The sequence below is a fragment of the Lissotriton helveticus genome, chromosome 3_1 (genome assembly GCF_964261635.1).
Source record: "Lissotriton helveticus chromosome 3_1, aLisHel1.1, whole genome shotgun sequence".
In the NCBI taxonomy this organism is placed as follows: domain Eukaryota; kingdom Metazoa; phylum Chordata; class Amphibia; order Caudata; family Salamandridae; genus Lissotriton; species Lissotriton helveticus.
Genome location: NC_136061.1, coordinates 483,879,289 through 483,903,458, shown reverse-complemented (window position 1 = coordinate 483,903,458; position 24,170 = coordinate 483,879,289).

Here is a 24,170-nt window from a genome sequence, read left to right as displayed (position 1 = left end):
GCCTTCATAGCAATGCATTAGAAATAAGTCGGCATAACGGGCGTCAGTAACGCAGTAGGCCCTTCCATATAGACACCACTTGAACGTGGCACTATAACAGAACTGAAATTTACGAGGCACACTGCACACATAAAACCGTAGAGTTACCAAAACTTATAATGCTTCAGCTCATTTACACACATCTACATAATTCTAAACTCTAATTTCCTTTTTTGTTTTGCAGATTACCAATCGGACATCTTTTGGAGTCCATTTAACAATTTGTGTATAATATTGTTTGATGTTAAAGTTATTTTTCTAGTTGCTTCTAATATAGTTATAATTGAGTTTCATTTACGTTTATTGTTTTAATAAAAGTTAATAAAAAAACTACATACTTCTTTTATTTTGCGGGGGAGGGGTATGACGGTCCACAATAAAAATAATGTTGAAATACTATAGTAAGATATTCAAGACTAGGATTAAAAACTACTGAGTTTTAAGTAACAGATATAATAAAAATGACGGTGAAAAACGACTAAAATGGCGGTGGACGGAGTACGTAATCAATGTTTGGCGCCTCGGCACTACCTTTCAAATAAATATAGAAAAAATATGATTATTAATATATTACAAAAGTACAGCAGCGGATGACACACACGACCCGGAAAAAGAAAGCGACAAATTTACTATCTGAAATAAAGAAAGGTTTGCTTGTTGAACTTGAAGAAAAAGAAAAAAACGTGGGCTTCGAAACGAGGCTGCGCATGCGTAGAGAGTACAACTGCAACAAAAAAAAAAGGAAAGTTTTACATACTATCATAGAAATGAAGGGGCATATTATCAACAAAAGGCGATACATTATCGCCGCTTTTATCGGCAGGAAACTGCAGATAAAGCGGCGATAATGGGCTTGATAATAGGCCCTTGTGAATTCCCAAAGCAGCCCAGGTTCTGTAGTTAACCTGGGCTGCTATGGGAATTCACAAGGGCATATTATCAAGCCCATTATCGCCACTTTTACGCCAGTTTCCTACCGATAAAAGCGACGATAATGTATTGCCTTTTGTTGATAATATGGCCCATTGCTCTTTTTTTGACCAGTAAACTTAGGTGCATATTATCAAGGACCGGTGTTAAAATTATCGCCGTTTTATTGGCAGAAAACTGCCGATAAAACTGCAATAATGAACTTGATAATACGGCCTTATATTTCCCATAGGAGCCCATGTTAACACCAGAACATAGGCTTCTATGGGAATTAACAAGGACGTATTATCAAGCCCACCCTCGCAACATTAATAAAAAACCCCAGACAATGCAGGTACCCGGAGCTGGAAGGTCATTTTACATATTACTGCTCCAGAAAGGTGGCTTTTCCCGCGACGTGTACAGGGAGAGAGAGAGGGAGAGCTCAAAACATATTTTTCTTTTTTAAAAAGACCCGAGGGGTGCCGCTCCCCGAGACTGCGGGGAGTAGGACCGTAACCCCCCCCCACATACTTCAAAATAAAACCAGAGGAGTGCCATTCCCCAGTGCTCGGGGCACCTTACGAGCCCCATTTATGAAAAAAAATTGCCCCCGTAATTTGCCCCCCCGGGACCTATTGAATAAAGCAGACTTCTAGTTTTTTTTCACCTTACCCACCGCGTACAAGTGCTGCACGAGTACCCCGACATTTTTTATGTTTTTTAAATTAAAATAGAGCCTAAACATCCATGTACCACCCCCTGACCAAGACTATAGGGTCAGAATGTTTCTTCCCTGCCCCCTTTCCTTATTTCTCAACTTTGTTTTACTGTTTTCTTCTCACTTGGCTCTCGCAACAAACAAGATGCTTGCCAACATTTCCTCGTTTGGAGTATTGACAACCAATCAGCATGCATCTCCTGCTCGTTATTGTACGTATTTCCGTACGCGTACGCCGAGATTTTTCTTTAAAAAAAGAGCCTAAACATCCATGTACGACCCCCAGAGCAAGAGTAAAGGGTCAGAATGTTTCTAGCCTGCCCCCTACCCTTATTTCTCGAACTTTTTTTTACCGTTTTCTTGTGACTCGGTTCTACAGAGGCACAAGATGGCCACCAACACTTCCTGGTTTCGAGTGTTGACAGACAGTTCACAGCCAATCAGCATGCAGCTCGCGCTCGTAATTGAACGGATCTCCGTCCGCGTGTATAACTCTGTCTCTAGATATCGCTATGATTTTACTTGTAATTTTCTCAGAAACTACTAAACGGATTTACACCATTTAACAAAAAGCACAATCTGCGAACCAAACTCTACCTCTCTGCTAAATTTGGTGTAATTCCGTTCAGCCGTTCGGGCTGTAGCCCTGGCTAAAGGTCCCTATGGAAAATTGCATGGGGAAAACACATTTTGGGACCCCCCTTTTTTCTCGGCTTCCACTTGACAAATCAACCCCAAACTCTCAGAGAAGGAGCGAAACCGAGCAGGCCATTTTCTTGGAGAAATTCTTGAAGGTTCGTCCACCGACGCCAAAGTTATTCCAAATAGAATGTTGTGGATTTCCTATGGAAAATAGGTCTTAACTATGTATTGCGACTTATATAGCGCACGTATCACCCGAAGGCATCAAGGCGCTTGCCTTGGGAACCCGTCCTGGCTTTTCCCTGTGAGATAACCCCTACTGGGTATCCCCAGGGTGAAAACCAGGCATCCCGCAGCGGGAGGGCCGCCCTAGTGGAGATTAAGCAACTATTGCCCAGAGTTGCAGCGTGGGACCCCATGATTAGAATAGGCACCGAGGCGAGAATTATCGAGTCCGTGGACATTTTTGGGCTCAGGACCCTGCCGCGTCTGGAATTGAACCCTGGTCCCGGGCCAGACCTCTGCATCAGGGTCTGCCGCTCTAATCAGTGAGCCACACTCCTCCACGGCGACCGCCAGTAGGTAATATATATATATATATAGAATTTTCAAAAAACCCATAGAGAAAAAATCCTAACTATATATACCTACCGGCGACCGCCAGTAGGTAATATATATATATATATATATATATATATATATATATATATATATATATATATATATATATATATATATATATATATATATATATATATATATATATATATATATAATATATATATATATATATATATATATATATATATATATATATATATTACCTACTGGCGGTCGCCAGTAGGTATATATAGTTAGGATTTTTTCTCTATGGGTTTTTTGAAAATTCTATGTCTAATAACTTTGGCGTTTGTGGACGGAATCGGCTGAAATTTTCAGGAAAATGGCACATTTTGTTTCTGAGCAGCCCTTGAAAATTTGGGGGGGGTTCGTCCAGTGGGGGCCGAGAAAAAAGGGGGGTCCCAAAACGTGTTTTTAACATTGAGTTTTCCATAGGGCGGTTGGCCTCACTTTTAGCCCGAACGGCTGAATGGATTTGCACGAAACTTGGCAAAATTGTAGGGACTGGTAGCCCGATGTGCCTTTTGTAGGTCTCAATATATGTGCTCCAGTGGATTTTGAGAAATTAACGTTTAAAAAAAGATATATATCTGTAACAGCGGACCGGTTAGCGCTCTGGTTCGCGGACTTTTCGCGCAACGGAGCTTTGTGAAGCGAAGCTGATTGGTTCTCCGGCGTCTGTCAACATTCCAAACAGTCCGTAGCGGCCGCCATCTTGTCTCTCGGTAGGATCGAGAGACAAGAGGAGGTCAAAACAAAGGGGGAAATAACTATAAGGGGGCATAGTAGATCCTCGCTGACCCCCTAGGTTTGATGTGGAGGTTTTAAAAGGGCCCCGCGGGGCAAAAAAAAAACAAAATAATAATAATCGAACGGCTGAATGGATTTGCACGAAACTTGGCAAAATATTAGGGACTGGTAGCCCGATGTGCCTTTGCTAGGTCTCAATATATGTGCTCCAGTGGATTTTGAGAAATTAACGTTGAAAAAAAGATATATATCTGTAACAGCGCTCCGCTTCGCGTACTTTTCGCGTTACGGAGCTTTGCGAAGCTGATTGGTTCTCCGGCGTCTGTCAACATTCCAAACAGTCCGTAGCGGCCGCCATCTTGTCCCTCGGTAGGATTGAGAGACAAGAGGAGGCCAAAGCGAAGGGGGAAATGACCATAAGGGGGCATAGTAGATCATTCCTGACCTCTTAGGTTTGATGTACCATTTTGCCAAGTTTGGTGTAATTCCGTTCAGCCATTCAGGCTGTAGACGTATGTAAATGTCCTATGGAAAATTGCATGGGGAAAACACATTTGATAGTGTTGAAATTTAGAACCAATTAAAATGTTACTTTGGTTTTGTATTTGTGTGTGATGAAAGTTAATTGGTTATGTATATATGTCAAATGAGAGGAAACCACAGCCATTTTGTGATACTACTGTCTGAGGTACATTTGTGAGGAATTTTTGGTGGTGAATTTCTGGTGTTTGATTTACACAGTACTAACACTTCTGCTACTTTTAAAAAGGTGAGTTGTTAATTTGTAAGGGGAACTATGTTGTACACTTGAAGATAATTTGAAAAATGTTTTCTGTTATTTATTTGCAGTCCTTCTGTTATACTAAATACTTGATGAAGTTAGTTTTATATTATGTATTACTAAAAACGATAAATGAAAGTGATTATTTTTTTCTGCAATTTACAGCAAGCAATTTCAAAATAAAATGGCTCACAATGAAGAGACCGTGGCAATTTCTTTTGAATTGTCCACTACATTGATTGAAATTGAGAGCACCAATAATGAAATATTGTCACAAGGAGGACATGACTTGTATGATTCCATTAGATTGATTGAAATGGACAGCACCAAGAATGAAATATTGTCACAAGGAGATGACTTGAATGATTCCACTACATTGATTGAAATTGAGAGCACCAATAATGAAATATTGTCACAAGGAGGAGATGGCTTGTATGATTCCATTAGATTGATTGAAATGGACAGCACCAATAATGAAATATTGTCACAAGGAGGAGATGACTTGAATGATTCCACTACATTGATTGAAATTGAGAGCACCAATAATGAAATATTGTCACGAGGAGATGACTTGAATGATTCCACTACATTGATTGAAATGGACAGCACCAATAATGAAATATTGTCACAAGGAGGAGATGACTTGAATGATTTTTTTGATCAATCTCTTGATGGCGAATTTATCGAGTGTTTGGAGACCATAGAGTTACAAGAATCATCATTGCAGACTTTTAATGAGGAGATTCCAGATGAGATGATTGAAGAGGAAATTACTGATGAGGACATGTTACTAGTTGTTTCAAATTTAGAAAATTCTGAAGAATAAATTTATATTTAGAAATCAAAAATTGTTTGAGACATTATTTATTTTTATTTTTAATTTATGAGGTTGTAGCGAAGTGATTGTAGTATAAAATGAGACTTATAGTATAGAGTGCAACATTTTTATGTTACATGGTAAGTTTACTCATATTTACTTCCCTTCTGCCACTATATTATCTCCAATGTGTATTTGACATGTCTTCTTCATCTCCGGCCTCCTTTCTCTCACTGTGTGTCTCCGATGCATCTTATCGCTGGTATTTTGTGTAATTACAGAAGAGAGTAAAATAAAATAGTTCGGAACGTGAAAAGGGGGCAAAGTAGAGTACTCCTCACCCCCTAGGCCTTTTTAGGCGGTCCCAAAAGGATCAGTTTCTGCTTTCCTGAGAGATTATGGTATGAGTTCCATATACCACAATAACTTGCATTACAACATGCAAGATATCTATCTCCTATTACCAACTTTTGGAGATATTCGCGCTAAGCGCGAATATCTCCAAAAAGTAACACCTGCCCTGAGCAGTTCTTAGCCATGTTATCCAATGGGAGGTGGATAACATGGCTAAGAGTATTAGCTCGGTAATGCATGAATATCGCTGACTTTTTAGCGATATTCATGCATTGCGGCCGTTTATTATCGCATTTGCGATAAACCTTGATAATAGTAAGGTTTATCTTCGATAATTTCTGACGATGCTTAGTGGTAAAAAATTGGTTGGTAAGCATCGTTAGCGATAAATATCGCTTAACTTTGGTAATATGCCCCAACGTCTGTTAACGTTCGATTCGAAGGAAATGAGGAAGTGTTGAAAAACATTGTCTGCGCCATCTTGCCTTTTTTGAAATGCCACACTTTTGTCGTGCACGGCAGCCATTTTAGATGTCTTGACCAGACCCACTCTCTGCACGCTGTCGATTCGTAGCATGGCTCCTCACCCTCGTAAGCATCTCCCCCAGGCACTGGTCACCACCGCTCTCTGTCTTATGCATGGGCAATAAACCTTCCCCCATCTGCGCTGCTCTTCCCTGAGAATCACACTCTGTGCCCGCCCGACACCTCCCTTTCGCCCTATTCACTACCGCACCCTCTGACACTCCTCTTCCTCTGTGTCCGAATGTCCAGGCCGGTCCTAGGCTATCAGCTAGCCCTGCAGATGTAGTTTATGGCCCCAGCTGTAAAGAATCACCCCTCTTCAAAGGAGTTATAGTAGATCAAGGCCCACACCCGATGTGATCCGTCACAGCACACGCGTTCCTACTATCTGAAAACCATCCTGTATTGTGATTGGGGAGGGGACCGAGCCTGAAGCGGAAGATTCCAGGAATGACTCTTTGTACATCAAAGTTTTTACAATTATGTGTCACATTAAAAATATATAGCACTCCAACAAAGTAGTAGGAATATAAAACTTTAATAACATATAAATATATACAACAAAACAAAAACAGTAAAAACATTTAAACAACGAAGAGACCGTGGCAATTTCTTTTTAATTATCCAATAGATTTATTGAAATTGACAGCACCAATAATGAAATATTCTTGTCAGTAGCGGTCTGTTGTGCGAATAGTTCCAAGGCAGCAGAACGCGCTGAAATCTAGATGGCACGAAAGTGATGTCTAGTAAGTTGCCGCCCAGCAAAAAACGGCGTGGGGCGCCGCGGGGGTGAGTGAGTCCAGTAGGCACCACAGCTATTCTTACCGGCATTGCAGAATTACTGCTGGGGACAATGCCTGTGCTGTAGCAGGGTCACAGCAGAAACAAAAAGGATTCTGTTGAAGATGTTGTTGGTTTTCAATTTGAAAACAGTTCTGGTGTCAACTGCTATGCTAATGTAGTGGTTAATGTTTTGTTTTCTCTAGAAAATGTAAAAGAGGGGGAGGCAGTCCAAAGTTCCGTTAAAAGGGCAAAGGAAAGGATCGGTGGTTTGAACTATCAGTCAAAAAGGGGAGGGGGTGCAATAATTTTTCCTACCGGGTCACACTGTGCTTTCACCGGAAGTAAGGTCTGCAGGATTGTAGTAATTCAAAGTGAGGCTGGCGCCAGCATGGGAGCGCCGACGTCCCGCGGATACAGTTTCGTCACTCCACGGGCGATCATGGCAGTCATTCCCCATCGGGGGTCGGAGACTCCCGCGGCTCCTCTAGAATCTTCAAGGTCGTGGAGGACTACGGTGGTGGAGTCAACCAGTGACCGGGCCATTTCTTTATGTTGGGCCCGCTCTTGCCAGGTCGACCGCCATTTTGAGAGTTCGGCAGCTACCGGCGATCGCGGGGTCACATGAGCGGACGGGCTCCACCCTGCCGGGCGAGACGTTGCAGCATGGCCACAGTGGAAGAACCGTTATCTAGGTCGTTCCGAAACTGTGCAGCACTGTAGTTGTTAGGATGCCACCGCCTGGAGCGCTGAGGGTGCAGCTGGGAAGCCTCCACCTGGGGAGGCGGGAGAGGCCTGTTCGCACCGTCTCTCCCTCCCAGTGCACCCCACGGCGTCTCGCTTGAGATTTGTTATGGCCGGACCAGGCGATGAGGACGAGGGGGGGGTCGGAGGCATGTGCAAGACATCCCCCTCCAGTGTTGTCGCAGCCATTATAAAAGAAAGAAGTGTCCCGTCCGTCTTCGGGCCGGGCTTCCGGTGGATGTCGGCCGGACGCCCCTGGCTCTGGCCCCATGAACGGGTTTCTTGGTTTATCGGCTGCAGCCGGATCCCGTCGGCCTCGGCCCCCCGACCGTTGGTGGTCGGACCGGAAGAGCATGTGGCGGGACTACCTGCAACTCTCAAGGGCCACCGCGGCCGGACTGGGAGAGAGAGGGGAGGGTCGAGGAGACATTCCCCCCCCCTGCAACTGTTCAGCGTTGTAAAGGCAATCCCCTGGCCGGGTCCCGCTGGTCTCGGCCTCTCCTCCGGCTACACCCTACGTTAGGATCTCCTGGCCGAGGCGTGGCAGCAGGACCTGCCTTATATGGGCTGCTCCCGGCTGGGCGTAGCCGGAACCCTGCCCCACCTTGGAAGTTTCCAGAGTGGGGGTGGATGTTCTACTGACTTGCATTTTCCCTAGTCTATCGATTTTTTTGGCGTGGCAGGCGGTGGGACAGCGAGGGGTGATTTGGTTTCTCTTACTGTTTTTCTGGTCTCTCACCACTGGCATATTTTAACGTTTTCTTGTTTCTAGGACATTAATAGGTTTTATCATTACGTTATGTTATCGTTTCTTTGTTCGTTGTTTAATAAAAGTTCATGTTCATCAGTGGCCTACTGATTTTCGTTTTCCTATTTTTTTCTTTCCAGGTTGTTTCATGGTAAAGTTTCTGTTAACAGGATACAGTGATCACTTCGTTATTATTGCATATGTCCTTTTCACTAGGGGTGCTCTCTGGTCGGGCCAGATGACGTATCTCTAGTAAATGGTCCGGGTGAAAAAGGTGCATCAATCAGTGGGGAGTAGATAGGCATGACAGATTACAACGGGGGAGAACGGTCCGCATTACGTACCCTTTCACTACTTGCAAAGATTTTCCTACGTTTATTTGCAAACAGGGAATACCTCCAAAAAGAACTAATTCCCAAACAGTCAATGTTCGGACAATCAATCAATCAATGAGGAATGAAATAGGTACGACGTGTTAAAGGCTTGCGTTACCTACCCTTCACTATCTGCAAAGGGAGATAGAATATTCCTATTCTTCCTCGTTTGCAGGTAGAGAAGATCGTTAAGAGAATTAACTTCGAACAATTCAATGCTCGATTGAAACAATCAACAAGGGGTACTGTGAACACAAATGAACGCCGCTTATATACATACGCATTGCTATTTTCAACAGGTTGTTCCTAATGTTTCTATTTTAGCGAGGTCAAAAGAGATCCCATTAGTGGCCTACTGATTTTGCTCGATTCCTTTTGTTTTTTTACACGATTTTTCGCTATCTGCAAAGACTAAACAGAGTATTGCGACTCTGTGCTTGTTTGTAAATAGAGAATGAACCAAAGAGAACAATCAATCAAATGGAGAGAGAAGCAGGCACGACGGATTACAAAGGGGGAAAGGGCTGCGTTAACTACCCTTCACTATCTGCAAAGAGAGAGTACTCCTAATAGAAATGAGGGGTGGGGGGCAGCAATCAAAGCAGATCAGTGTGCATAAACACGAAAAAAAAAATTCTTACCACGTACTTGACATTCGACAGCTTATGATATTTGCTATTAAAAAACCATTGAAATTCACTGAAAAAACCATAGGTTATAGACCATATATAGTTAGGAATTAGCATTTACAAAACCTTGAAAATTCACTGAAAAAACCATAGGTTATAGACCATATATAGTTAGGAATTAGCATTTAAAAAACCTTATTTTACTCACACAAAACCATTGAAATTCCATATATAGTTAGTTGCACTAACTATATATTGCGCACCCGCAATCCACTGCTGATGATGTCACATATTACATCATTCATGACATGGTCAGTGACATCACTGATGACATCACTGATGACATCTCAAATGACATCACTGATGACATCACTGATGACAACATCCAGTGACTATGTTTCTGTAAAGTTAAAATATGTCTTACATATTGAAGAATGAGTGGATGTATAAGTGTCTGGACGAAGGATTTAGTAGGTGCATGACTGAATGTATGAGTGAGTGATTAAATGTGTCTCACTGAGTGCATGGGTTAGTGACTAAACTGTCTTAATTTGTGCATCATTATGTCTGTTGTTCTGTAAACTGCTGCATGTGTTGATCAGTAGCTATATGAGTAACTATATGGGTTATTGATTGATTGCCCAAGTATTTGCATGGGAGACTGAGTGTGTGTGTGGCTGGATGGGAGGTGTGTGACTCTGTACAGATCAATGTGTACTTGTATCAATGATTGTATAAGAGAGTAAGTATGTGTTAGTATATGGTTGAAAACGTAAGGTGCTCTATGTTTAACTGTATAGAGTAGAAAATGGAAGTGTGATTGATTCTTTACAGGACTGACTAGGTGTGTGAGTAACTCCATGGATGAGTGGCAGAGTGTGAGTGTCTGTATAGGTGTATGAGTGCATATGATTGTGTTGTAAACATGAGTGATTGTATGTATGAATGATTGTATGGGTGAATGAGTGAATGTGTGTGTAGACGTAGGAATCAGTGAGTACGTATGTAGTAACTAGTATTGGTGTGTCAATGGTTTCAAAAATTATACTCTGTTTTTAACACTGGGTGAAACAGAGGTTATATTAAAATGTGAGGAGATGCATTGTATTGTCACATGAATGATATCATCAGTGATGTGATCATTGATGTCAAGTGAGATGTCATCAGTGATGTCATTTGAGATGTCATCAGTGATGTCATCAGTGATGTCACTGACCATGTCATGAATGATGTAATATGTGACATCATCAGCAGTGGATTGCGGGTGCGCAATATATAGTTAGTGCAACTAACTATATATGGAATTTCAATGGTTTTGTGTGAGTAAAATAAGGTTTTTTAAATGCTAATTCCTAACTATATATGGTCTATAACCTATGGTTTTTTCAGTGAATATATATATATATATATATATATATATATATATTACCTACTGGCGGTCGCCAGTAGGTATATATAGTTAGGATTTTTTCTCTATGGGTTTTTTGAAAATTCTATGTCTAATAACTTTGGCGTTTGTGGACGGAATTGGCTGAAATTTTCAGCAAAATGGAACATTTTGTTTCTGAGCAGCCACTGGAAATTTGGGGGGAGTTGGTCCAGGGGGGGCCGAGAAAAAAGGGGGGTCCCAAAACGTGTTTTTAACATTGAGTTTTCCATAGGGCGGTTAGCCTCACTTTTAGCCCGAACGGCTGAATGGATTTGCACGAAACTTGGCAAAATTGTAGGGACTGGTAGCCCGATGTGCCTTTTGTAGGTCTCAATATATGTGCTGCAGTGGATTTTGAGAAAATAACGTTCAAAAAAAGATATATATCTGTAAGCGCGGACCAGGCAGCGCCCCGGTACGCGTACTTGACGCGTAACGGAACTTCGCGTAGCGAAGTTGATTGGCTCTCCGGTGTCTGTCAACATTCTAAACAGTCCGGAGCGGCCGCCATCTTGTCTCTCGGTAGGATCGAGTGACAAGAGGAGGACAAAACAAAGGGGGAAATGACCATAAGGGGGCATAGTAGATCCTCCCTGACCCCCTAGGTTTGATGTGGAGGCTTTAAAGGGGCCCCGCTAAGCAAAAAAAAAAAATTTTTTTTTGTTTTTTTTCGTGGTTAGCGCCCGGTACGCGAACCGGGAAGCGTTCTGGGGAGCGTATCACAATGAAAAATGAATGATAGACTTTTCAAATGCTGTATGTTAATTGATTGTTGGTTTTGTTGATTATTTTTTTTTTTTTTTTTTTAAGCTTTTTTTATTGTGTTTCATAATTTATTAAACTTTCTAACATTTCATTGTCAGAAATTTCATAATAATCATGGAATATAGATTGTAGTCTCTGAGGTTGTAAAATGTCCTCATTTGCAAGGAGGTTATCTACTGCTTGTACACATTGCAGTAGTTCTTGGTCCCAAGTTTCATCCATAAATTCAATCTCATTTGGATCAATGATTTCTGTGTTGGACTCTGGAAGGACAATTTCAAATGAAATGTTTTGTTCACTTTCCATTTTTCCTGAAATTTGCATAAAAAAAATATATATTAGTAGAGGTAGGGCACTGTTGGGATGAATTTTAGATAGGCAGTTTTTAACAGAGAATTTATCTTTGGGCAGTGTATAGTATCAGAGTGGAAGTAGGAATATAAAAAAGTGTATCTAAATTTATAAGTACTACAGAGGGATAGTATATAACTAACAGAAAAAGTTTGCCATATTAACTTAAAGTGCACAATATACTTCAGTTTTAAAAATAACAACTTACCTTTAAAAAGAAGTTGAAGTTATTAATGAAAATCCTATTGAAATGTACACCAGGAAGTAGTAGTCAAAATGGCTGTGTTTCCTTCTCTTCCTTTATATATATTCGGGTACATAACCAATCAAATGTGAGGTAAAAAAAGTAGAAAATGAAAGTAACATTTTAATTGGTTGTCAATTCCAACATTTCAGATGTGTTTTGTGAAGTAATTTACCTCACGGTATTTAGAGAGGTCTACAGGCTAAATGGCTAAATGGAATTCCAATCAAATTTGTGAAAATGGTAGGGATTGGTATGTAGTATGAGCTAATCTATATTTGGTGAAATTGTCTCCAGTGGCTTTTCTGTGAACTACTTTCCCACCTTTTTTTCCCAGGGAGCGACCCGGTACGCGAACCGTTGAGCGCCCCGGTTCGCGTACCTTAAGCGTTCCGGGAGTCCACCATTTTGTGTTTCGGTCGAATTAAGATACAAGATGGAGGGCAAATAATGTTCAGAATGGGTAGAAGGGGGCACGGTAGACTTATCTTGACCCCCTAGGTTTTCTGAGGGTGGCTGAGGAGGTTTATATGTGCGAAAAAAAAACATTTTTTTAAAAAATTTCGCGAGGTTAGCGCCCGGTACGCGTACCGGGTAGCGCCCCAAGGAGTGTACTTTGTTGAAAATTAGTGAAAAAAGTTAGAGTAAAATAATAATTGTGAGTGATTAGATGTAGGGTAGCTCTGAGAAGAGCTTTTGGGTTTATGGTACATTTTGGTACTTATAAGTAGGTACCAATGCACATTTTTAAATTCAGAGTGAAAACTCTGTTGCCCTCATCTGAGAAGTGAACTCCATCTCCTCTGTAGATATCTTGCATGTAGTAACGCAAGTTATTGTTGTACAGGGAGCCCATTCCATGGTCTCTCATGTAAGCTGAAACAGATTTGTTTACATGCTTCCTCGACTTCTCAATTTGTGGACAAAATTGGTTTGACCACCTCCATTTCTGTCTTTGGCATATATTTGAATATACCAAGGCAGTCTGAGGAAAAAGTGCCATTAATTGCTCAAAGGTGTCCTTTAAAAGCATTTCCAGACCTACACCAGTCAAAGTGCCCAAGTCATTACCTCCACAGTGCACAATTAACAGGTCAGGTTTTGGCAAATGCATAAAGGTTTTCACCAATGGTATCAATTGGTGACATTTTAATCCTCTGTGGCCAAACCACTTAATTTCCACATCTTGTAAATTGAGGTTAGGTAAATTCCTGCTTTCAACGTACCTTTGAGCCCAGTGAATATAACTATGACCAACAATCCAGACAGAAAACATGGTGAGAGAAGGTTCTCCTGCAGTCAGATGAAGTGTGGCAATGAAATGGCAGTTGAAAAAATGTGAGTTTGAAATGAAAAAAACTGTGGAGTTTCTGTGTTCATGAAGTAGTAACAGTGATTGGTGGATTTTGATTGATGAAAACAGAAAGTTAGGGTGTACAGATGTGTTGTTTGAAAGATGTATTTTGAGTGGTCAATAAAAAATCATTAAATGAAAGAAAGCACTGGATATGCAGGTGCACTGAGAGTTCAGAGTTCAATTGCAACATTGTTGTGTGAATTTGCAAACACCAGAGTTTCTCCAAGAGGTGGTTGCTATGGAAAATAGGCAGAAAGGGCAGAGGGGGAAGGGTTTTCATTTGAAAAAAAGTGAGGGAAGAGTTTTGATTGGGTGACATGAGAAATATGTGTGAAGAATTACACCATTTCTGTGCTTTTGATAGCTGCAGACTCTGGAGTGCATACCTTTTGCTCTGCTGAAGACAAATTGGTGTGTTTCTTAGACTGTTTTCAAACTCAAAGTATTTGCTAAGGTGAGAAAATATTTCTTTACTTTAGATAGAGAATAGTGTGCTTTAAGGAGAAAATTATGATTTATGTGGCGCAAATTGCTTGTAAATATGCTCTCACATGTGCATGGAAAATTTTGATTTTGAATGTTTGTGTTACATAGCCATGTTAAAAGTGACGCAACCATGCTGGAAAGCCAATCAAAAAATGATTTCATGTGTTTTAATGACATTTTAAGTCATTTTCTGATGTGCAGTGTTTAGAAATTATGATTTGAAAATCGTTTTTGTGGAAAAGGAATTGTTTTTAAATTCATGACAAGGATATAATGGTGTATGGTTCTTTATAAGGCAATTGACTGTCCTTGATGTTATTTTTCTCATTTTAGTGTAAGACCTTTCTCTGTGGCGCAAATTGCTTGTAAATATGCTCTCACATGTGCATGGAAAATTTAGATTTTGAATGTTTGTGTTAAATAGCCATGTTAAAAGTGACCAAACCATGCTGGGAAGGCAATCAAAAAACGCTTTCATGTGTTTTAATGACATTTTAAGTCATTTTCCCATGTGCAGTGTTTAGAAATTATGATTTTAAAATCGTTTTTGGGGAAAAGGAATTGTTTATAAAATCATGACAAGGACATAATGGTGTATGGTTCTTTATAAGGCAATTGACTGTTCCTGATGTTATTTTTCTCATTTTAGTGTAAGACCTTTCTCTGTGGCGCAAATTGCTTGTAAATATGCTATTACATGTGCATGAAAATTTTAATTATCAATGTTTGTGTTACATAGCCATGATAAAAGTGAACCAACCATGCAGGAAAGCCAATCAAAAAACGCTTTCATGTGTTTCAATGACATTTTAAGTCATTTTCTCATGTGCAGTTTTTTGAAATTATGATTTGAAAATCGTTTTTGGGAAAAAGGAATTGTTTTTAAATTCATGAGAAGGACATAATGGTGTATGGTTCTTTATAAGGCAATTGACTGTCCCTGATGTTATTTTTCCCATTTTAATGTCAGACCTTTCTTTGTGGCGCAAATTGCTTGTAAATATGCTCCCACCTGTACATGGAAAATTTTGATTTTGAATGTTTATGTTACATAGCCATGTTAAAAGTGACCCTACCATGCAGGAAAGCCAATCAAAAAACGCTTTTATGTGTCTTAAGGACAATTTAAGTAATTTTCCCATGTGTAGTGTTTTGAAGTTATGATTTGAAAATCGTTTTTGAGGTAAAGGAATGTTGTTAAAATTTATGTTCGCCATATGCCCCCAAATTTCTTTTTCAGGGTTGCAGCAGGGTGTTCTTGAGACACCCCTGCACCTTTGGAATAAATTCCTAATTTGTGATGAGCAAATTGTTAATCGCAAATTGCACCTTCATTTATATGAGCCTCCTAGCCCATGGAAATGAATGGGTAATTTGCAATTAGCAATTTTCTCAAACAAATTTGGAATGGTAAAGAATCGCTATTTATTCCTTAAAATTCGCTTTTTTGGAAATGCAAAATAGTTATATGATACATATGGCGGTTGATGTCTAACAAGATAAGAAGCTTATGGATACATTTATGATGACTGGTGCAATGAAGTAGAAATCACTTACTTCATTGGTAGGCCTTTACAATAAATTATCTCCTCTGTATTCTTCATCAAGCGTAACTTTAATCTGCAATCCTGAGTAGGCCTCACCTTAAACAAACCTCTGGATAGGCCACATCTTATTGTCATCCTGATTTAATCATTTATAATGCTAGGGACAGATTTATGATAGGTGTATACCTCTTTTGTGCCACTTAGAAAACATTGTCCATGGGGAAATGACTTAAAATGTCATTAAGACACATGAATGTTTTTTTTTAAAACGTTTGCAATTTTTTTGGGTCACTTTCAACATGGCTATGTGTCTGAAACAGTCAAAATCTAAATTTGCAATGCACAGGTGGGAGCATATTTACAAGGAATGTGCTTCATGGGGAAAGGTCTTATAATGTAATATGGGAAAAATGACATCAGAGACACTGAAATGCCTTATAGAGAAGCATACACCATTATGTCCTTGTCATAAATTTGCAAACCATTACTTTTCCCCAATTTTTTGTGATTTGTGATTCCTTAAATGCAATGTATCAAAAAAAAATATGTAAAAAATGATATTAAGGATTTGGAAACTACCACCAACTTCTAGTTTGTGGTAATTTGCGAATTCTTTTCAAAAAGCATTTTTTTTTTAAAAAAAAAAAAGGTCCCATATGACGCCCATACATGCCATTAGGGCATGTAGGTGTGCCATGTGCTCCCAAATTTCTTTTTCAGGGGTGCAGCAGGGTGTTCTTGAGATACCCCTGCACGCTTGAAAAAAATCCTATTTTGTGATGAGCTAATTGCTAATCACAACTTGCAACATTAATTCTTATGAGCCTCCTAGCCTATGGAAATGAATGGGTAATTTGCAATTAGCAATTTGCTCATTGCAAATTAGGAATAGTAAAGAATCGCTATTTATTCCTTAAAATTTGCTATTTATAATATGTAAAATATTTTGATGATACATATGGCAGTTCATCTGTAACAAGATAAGAAGCTTAGGGATAGATTTATGATGAGTGGCGCATCACCAGGGATGTGACAGTCATCCTGCGCCACTGTTCCGCCACCCATGTTGTGCTGCATTTACAATGCGGCGCAGCATGGGGCAAAAACGGCACAGATGCGTGACGCATCTGTGCCGTAAAGGTGGCGCATTGCTGGAGTTGTATCGTAAGTGCGATGCAGCTCCAGCAAGGCTCAGGGGTGCCCCATCTCTACAATGCTGCGTCAAGACCTATGCCAGCTTCAAGCAGGCGCAGGGTTTTGAAGCAGCTTTCTCCTATCTGATTGTAAATGCGGCACACCATGGGTGGTAAAGCAGTGGTGCACATTAACTGGTGCATGCCTGGGGATGTGCCATTTAATATAAATCTGCACTTTAACATTTGAGTATGTGCAGGGGACACAGAGTCGTTGAGGCTTATCCAAGGTTAAGAACAGATGAGTCCTGTTCAGTGAAAAATTAGACATAGGCTTCACCTGCTCAGCATCGCTGGACATGGCTAAATAATAGCTGCAAAATGTTACTCTTGTTAAATAATTTTACTATTATAATCTGTGAGATTTGTCTCTTACTCTGCAACATCTCATTGTTGTTATCTTTCTTTAAAGATAAAGACAACCTCAACATGAGCGACAATCTGCAATCAGTTGATTTTGACCTCATCATTGAACTTGTAATTGAAACATCAGTGGATGTTGATCCATTGGATGATTTAAATCCTGAGGATGAAGAAGAGCGTGATGAGGATGCAGATTTGTCCGAATTATATGATATAGGATGGGAAGCTGACCTGCTTGAGCCTTTGGAATTATAAACATTTATTTTTAAAATTTATAATCAATAAAAAGTAAAAAGGTAAACCGTTTAATTTAAAAATAAAGACACCTTCAAAAACAGGTTATGTGTAGTGTCTTCAATAAAATATTAAAATATGCTCATAAAATTAGATCAGATTCACATATAAAATAGCATAGGTAACATAAATATAAATGTCATTTCTTTTCTGGTATTTCTGTATTGTAAAAATGGCAATGACTAAAAAATCTTCAAATTAAAATGTCAAGTAGTGTGTTATGTTTTTGATCACTATTACTGATTTACTGTTTGATAATAATGTTTAATAACATTTTTTATTATATTTTTCCTCAGATTCAACTGCAGATCATTTCAAGATTTCAATATGCCTACAAAAATAAGAGAGATAAAGGCTGCAAAACGTCAAAGACAGCAGGAGAAAAAAAAAACGCAGCAGTCCTCTAACAAAAAGATTTCTCAAGCCATGAAGAAAGCACCGGGTAAGAGCTCTAAATATTTCATAAGAAATATTTCTAATAAAAAAAATATTAGTACAGAAAATGTTTCAATCCATAACATGAGAAGTAAATCAAATGGAAAGAAAAGGACAAATGAAAATGTTACTGCTAGAGCAAGAGATAAATCTGTGCATGATAGTAGAAGGAAACAACAGTTTAGGGAGATTCGTAAACGAATGTTCCGTAACAGGATAATTGGCAATTTGTTAAAAAATATTAAGAAAGGTCAACAGAAATTAGTTTTTTATAGGAGAAAAAAAAAAGTTGAGAAAGTTATTGATCAGGCTTTTGAAATTAAACGTAAGTTATTTATTTTGATAATCAATAGAATTAGGAAGCTAAACAAGGCAATTTTTGATTTCAAAAGAAATAGTAGATGGAAGAGAATAGTTAATCGTAGTAATTTTTGTGAAGTTTTTTCTGGAGAATGGATACATAGTTCAAGCTGTGAGGCATTTTTTAATGAAGAGAGTTATTTCCAGGATAATGATTTGGTGCATGCAGTTGACATCAGTGGTCGTGCTTATGAAGTGAAAGATGGTTGTCCAGTTGAAAAAGAAAAACTTGTGACAACAGAGGCAGAAGAGTTGTTAGGTAATGAGGTTTTAGGAAGACGTGCTAAGGGTCCTGTGTACACCTGGAAGTGTAGTAGTATTTGCAGTGTGCGACAGGATTCCATCAATTTGCTTTGTGATTTTGTACGGACATTTAACAAGAAAAGTTTGAAGCAGAAAATAAGGTTGTTGCAAGAATTAGATCCTTGCAGAGTGAGAGAAGTGACAGGTTTGCATGGTCATTCACTGGCTTGTCTTTCCAGGAGAGTATGCCAGAGTGTTTTTCATCATTTCAGGATGCTAGCAGTGCATCATAACAAAGTGAGGAAGTTAGTTAGACTGTTGTATTATGCTAAGAGTCCAGCAATTATGCTGAAACAATTATGCGCTGCTCTTTTGCATGGTTCTGAAATAGATGTGAAGAATATATGTGAAGAAATTGAGTTTTGTTACTTTGGAAGTAAAGAGGAGAATGTTGAAATTGAGCAAGAAGTAGAGGGTCATTTGGAAGATAGTGTACATGTTTCCAGTACAGATAATTTCCAGAGGGAAATTGCGACGTTTGACATGAAATCAAGTGAGAGGCCTAATTTCACTTGTGTGTGTTGTAGACGCACTTATTATAAGAATCAGACTAAGTTAGTGGATTTATATGCAAAAAGTGAAAGGGAAAATAATAGTGAATGGAAGGATTTTGCAACATACTTGATGGTAGAAAATTGTTTTGATTTGGGATTGGATCAACGTGTGTGTACTTATTGTTGTAACAAATTAAAACAAAACCAGATGCCTGCTAGAGCAGTTCATAATAATCTGGAATTGGTTGAGATTCCTTCTGAATTGAAGGACTTAAATACTTATGAATCTATTTTGATTCAAAGTATCCATCCCTTTCAGGCTATTGTAAGAATGGAGCCAAAGACAGGGAAATTGCCTCCATCAGATTTACAGAGAGGATTAAAGGGAAGAGTTGTTTATTTGCCTCTAGATTTCAAGAAAAACATTAACACAATTGGAGTAGAAAAAGTGGAAGAGGAACCTCTGGTTATCTTAGTTAATGGGGTTCCGACAAAGAATAAGAAAATATGGCAAGATTTAGTAGATGTTAGGAAAGTTAAAAAGGCAACATTGTATTTGAAAAAAAATAATAAATACTATAAGAATGTATATGTTGCAGAAGAGGAAGTAAGTGAGGAAGAGGATAGCGATTTGTGTGCTGGTCAAATTGAGAAAGTAGAACCCTCTACTAGTGAGGAAATATATGAACATTATAGTGTTCATCCTTTGCATTCAAAGGAAGTCATGGGGAATGCTATTGAGTTGTTTCAAATGAAACAAGCCAAAGGGAGTCCCATTAGTGTTTGGGAGGAAAGTTTGGAAGCTCGGTGTTTCCCACAGCTTTTTCCAACAGGTCAGGGAGGAAGATATGATGAGCGACCTCATCAAATTCCTGCTTCTGAATACCGGACTTTGCGATTGTATGCAGGAGATGCTAGGTTTCGACAATGCATTCCTTATTTGTTTCATCTCCTGTTTGAAAGCGATCTGTCTGGACTGTCATATGCAGTGAACCACATCTTGAAAAGTGGTATACACATGCAAAACATCTCGGCAAGTGATTTTATGGATAAAGTGAATGTCCAAGATAGTATTTTGGATTCTCACCTGATTAATCTCATGGCGTGTCAGCGTGGTACTAATGAGTACTGGTACCGTCGTCATGGTGATTTAAAATGTATGCTGAGGAACTTAGGTACTCCCACATGGTTCCTCACTCTGAGTTGTGCCGAGTATGGCTGGGAAGACTTACTTCAATTTCTACGAGAGGCAAATGCTAACGTAGAAAACATCGAATTCAAGACACCCGGAGAACTGTGCTCTTTGGATCCAGTCAATGTATGTAGGTACTTCAATCATAGATTTGAAGCTATGATGTCTTTCATCATGAATAAGAAGAATCCACCTCTTGGAGAGGTGTTGGATTTCTTCTGGAGAAAGGAGTACCAAGCAAGAGGTGCTCCTCATATACATATGTTGCTGTGGATCAAGGATGCACCTAAATTTGGAACGGATCCAGAAGACTCAGTGATGAGTTTCATCCAACAGTATTCTATGTGTGCTGTTCCAAACGCAAAGGAGAAGAAAAGCCTAAGAGAAAAAGTTCTGCGTTTCCAAAGCCATCGATGTGGAAAGTACTGCCGTCGTAAATTCCGAAACAAAGACAAGTTCTACACCAAATGTCGTTTCGGCTTTCCACGACCGGTGATTTCTAAAGGAAGAGTAAACAGTTTGATGTCTTCGCTGCGACATAATGTGATGAAGAAATCACCTAAAAACACTTACAATTTGAAGAGGAACGAAGAGTCCAAGTACATCAACGACTACAACCCGGTGATTTTGTCCATGTGGAATGCTAACATGGATATACAGTTTGTGGCTGATAACTGTATGGCTGTGGCTCGGTATGTGACGTCTTACATCACCAAAAAAGAGAAGACAGAATTGAAGGATATGTGGGAGGACATTTCCCATGAAAAGAGCCTCAGCAAGAAGTTGTACAGTTTCAGTCTGAAGATGTTGTCGCATCGAGAAATCGGAGCGTACGAATGTTCTGACCGGTTGTCTTCAGCAAGTCTCTATGCCAAGTCCAGGAGTATCGTTTGGGCGAGTCTTGGTCTTGCTGCAACGCGTAATCGAGTTCTCAAACCTGTGCGGGAAATTGAGTATTTGGCGGAAAAGGAGCCAAACAGTACCGACATTTTGAAGACAAACATGTTGGATACATATTATCCAAATCGAAGCAGTCACCTAGAGAATGTTTGTCTGTATGAGGTTCTGCAAAATTACATGTTCAAGAGGAACATCAAAGAAGATACTGAGAAAGGAGTGTATGCTGTAATAGGAAGTGAGGGATGTCTGGTCAAGCAAAGAAAATGCCACTTGATAAACCATCGAAAATTGAGTGGCGAATCTCCTGAAAAAAAGGAGTTTTTCTATTTAGCACTTTTGCAACTTTTCAAGCCTTGGCGTGCAGAAGAGGAACTGCTTGGAGATTTCCTCTGTTACGAAGACTCTTTCAATGTCGCCAAGGAGACCATAGAATGTCCTGCTTTTCCCAAATATGTAGAAATGTTGAATGCGGAAATTGAGCAGGAAGCAACGATTGCAGCCGAGATTGCCAGAGACAGTTCTCAGGACAGTCAGAGTTCTGCTTCATTGAGTCAGGATCCACTAGGAGGACCTGTTATCGAAAATGAAGCTGCCACTGCCATGAATGAAGTGGAAAGAGCCATGGCACATGCTCAGGAGGATGCGGTTAACTTAGAAGAGTTGGAAAGACAACTCAACGTTGAGCAGAGGAAAATATATGACGAAGTTACCATGCAAATTGATCATGGATTAAGTCATGATAAGAAAGAGTGCTCATGTACGTCGTTGAAGCCTGTCCGACTGTACGTGAGTGGAGAAGCGGGAACTGGAAAAAGTTTCCTCATTAAAGCAATTTCATGCTATTTGCAGGAAAGGACAGAGTCATCGCTGTCTTGTGTTGTCACTGCTCCAACTGGACTGGCAGCACATAATATTAAAGGGATTACTTTACATCGTTTACTGATGCTGCCAGTGGAGCATGACAACAAATTAGAATATCACAAGCTATCTGGAGATGCTTGTTTTGAAGTTTCAAGAATCTTGAGGAAAATGAAACTTCTTATCATTGACGAAGTAAGCATGGTTTCCAATGTCATGCTTGCCTTTGTGCATTTGAGGATGCAAGAAGTTCTCAAAACAGAGTATGATGTGTTATTTGGTGGCAAACACATCATTGTTTTCGGAGATCTTCTGCAGCTGACACCAGTGAAAGGGCAACCTGTGTTCAAAATGCTCACGCATGAAGATACCAGGAAGTGCCTAGGCAGCATTGGCAACGTCAATATATGGTTAAACTTCAATTATGCTGAACTGCATGAAAATATGCGTCAGGCAAAGGATGAAGTTTACAAGACTATTCTACAAGATGTTAGAATTGGAAAAGTGACCGAGCATGGGAAAGAAGCTTTACATGCACGATTACTGTCAAATTTATATCCAGAACAAGATGTTGTGCCTGAGAATATTTTTCAGAAAATTACTGATAAGAAATCTGGAATATGTTTGATGCCAACTTTTGCAGAATGTGCCAAATTTAACAACAAAATGTTGCATTTAGAAAAGCAAGAGATTGTGAAAGTGGAAGCTATTGATAGAGTAGAGCATATGGGATCAACAATTATTTTGTCTGAGAATCTGAAAACAAAATTGGATTCATTAGAGAAGAGTATATCTAAAACTGCAGGTTTTGAAAAGACTCTGAATGTGTGCTTGAACTGCCGTATAATTTTAAGAAGGAATTTACATGTTGAAAGAGGTCTGGTAAATGGATCAATGGGTAATGTTGTTGATTTTGTGAAATACAGAAATAGAGATGGAATTGAATTTTTAAAAATTAAATTTGATGGCATTGAGGAAGTACAGCTAATTGCTCGTTGTTCTGCTAGATTTTTGCTTGTAAAAGACTTATATGTTCGCCGTAAGCAGTTCCCTGTTTGCTTGGCATATGCGGTGACAATTCATAAATCGCAAGGTTTAAGTGTAGACACTGCATTGGTGAATATTGGCAGTTCTGTGTTCAAGGAGGGTATGGCATATGTGGCATTGTCACGAGTTAGAACTTTATCGGGATTGTACTTGATTGAGTGTGATGTCAGAAACATTTGTGCAGATCTAGATTGTGTTAAGGAATACAATAGGTTAAGAAGAGAGTATGCGCCACATTTGCCTCAGTTTCCTTTGTTTGAGAAACGTCTGGTAGGCCGGAAACGAAGAAATGAGAACAATACTGGGGAGGTTGTAGCAAAAAGACAAAAAGTGAATGAACCTAAAATTACAAGCAGAAACAAAGAGGATTCTGTTGAAGATGTTGTTGGTTTTCAGTTTGAAAACAGTTCTGGTGTCAACTGCTATGCTAATGTAGTAATTAATGTTTTGTTTTCTCTAAAAAATGTAAAAGAAGAGATTGTGGTCAATTCTGATCAAAGATTTTGCAGTTTGTTAAATTCTGTGTTAGAGAAATGTACCACTGATAGAAGAAACATAGAAAGTGTGTCTGAAATTAGAAATCTGTTAGATAGATGTTCAGGCCAAACACAATTCTCTCAAAATATTCAGCAAGATTGTCAGGAGTTTTTAATGTATATGCTTGATGTATTACATGCTGAAGGTGTAGATGTAGATCAGCTGTTTGGGCTTTCTTATCAATGGCAGCATGACTGCGAGAACTGTATGGTATCAAGTACTACTAGTGTAGACTCAGAAAGATTTATATATTTAACTTTGCCAGACAGTAAATCAGTCTCCTTTAATAAGCTAGTAAAAGCTGCTAATCACAACATGGAGTGTAGCCAATGTAAATCTGAAATGATGTCCACATTATTTATACGAACATATGGCCAGTACGTCATTTTAATGTTCCAACGATGTAGGCCTGATGGAACAAAATTGACAACTTTAATAAAAAATTTTGTAGCTTCGCAGTTGTCAATATCAGGAAGGACTTTTGTAACTACAGCAATTATATATCATGACGGCCCTTCAATATCATCAGGACATTACACAGCTTATTTAAAGTCTAGAAATGGCTGGTCATTCTGCAA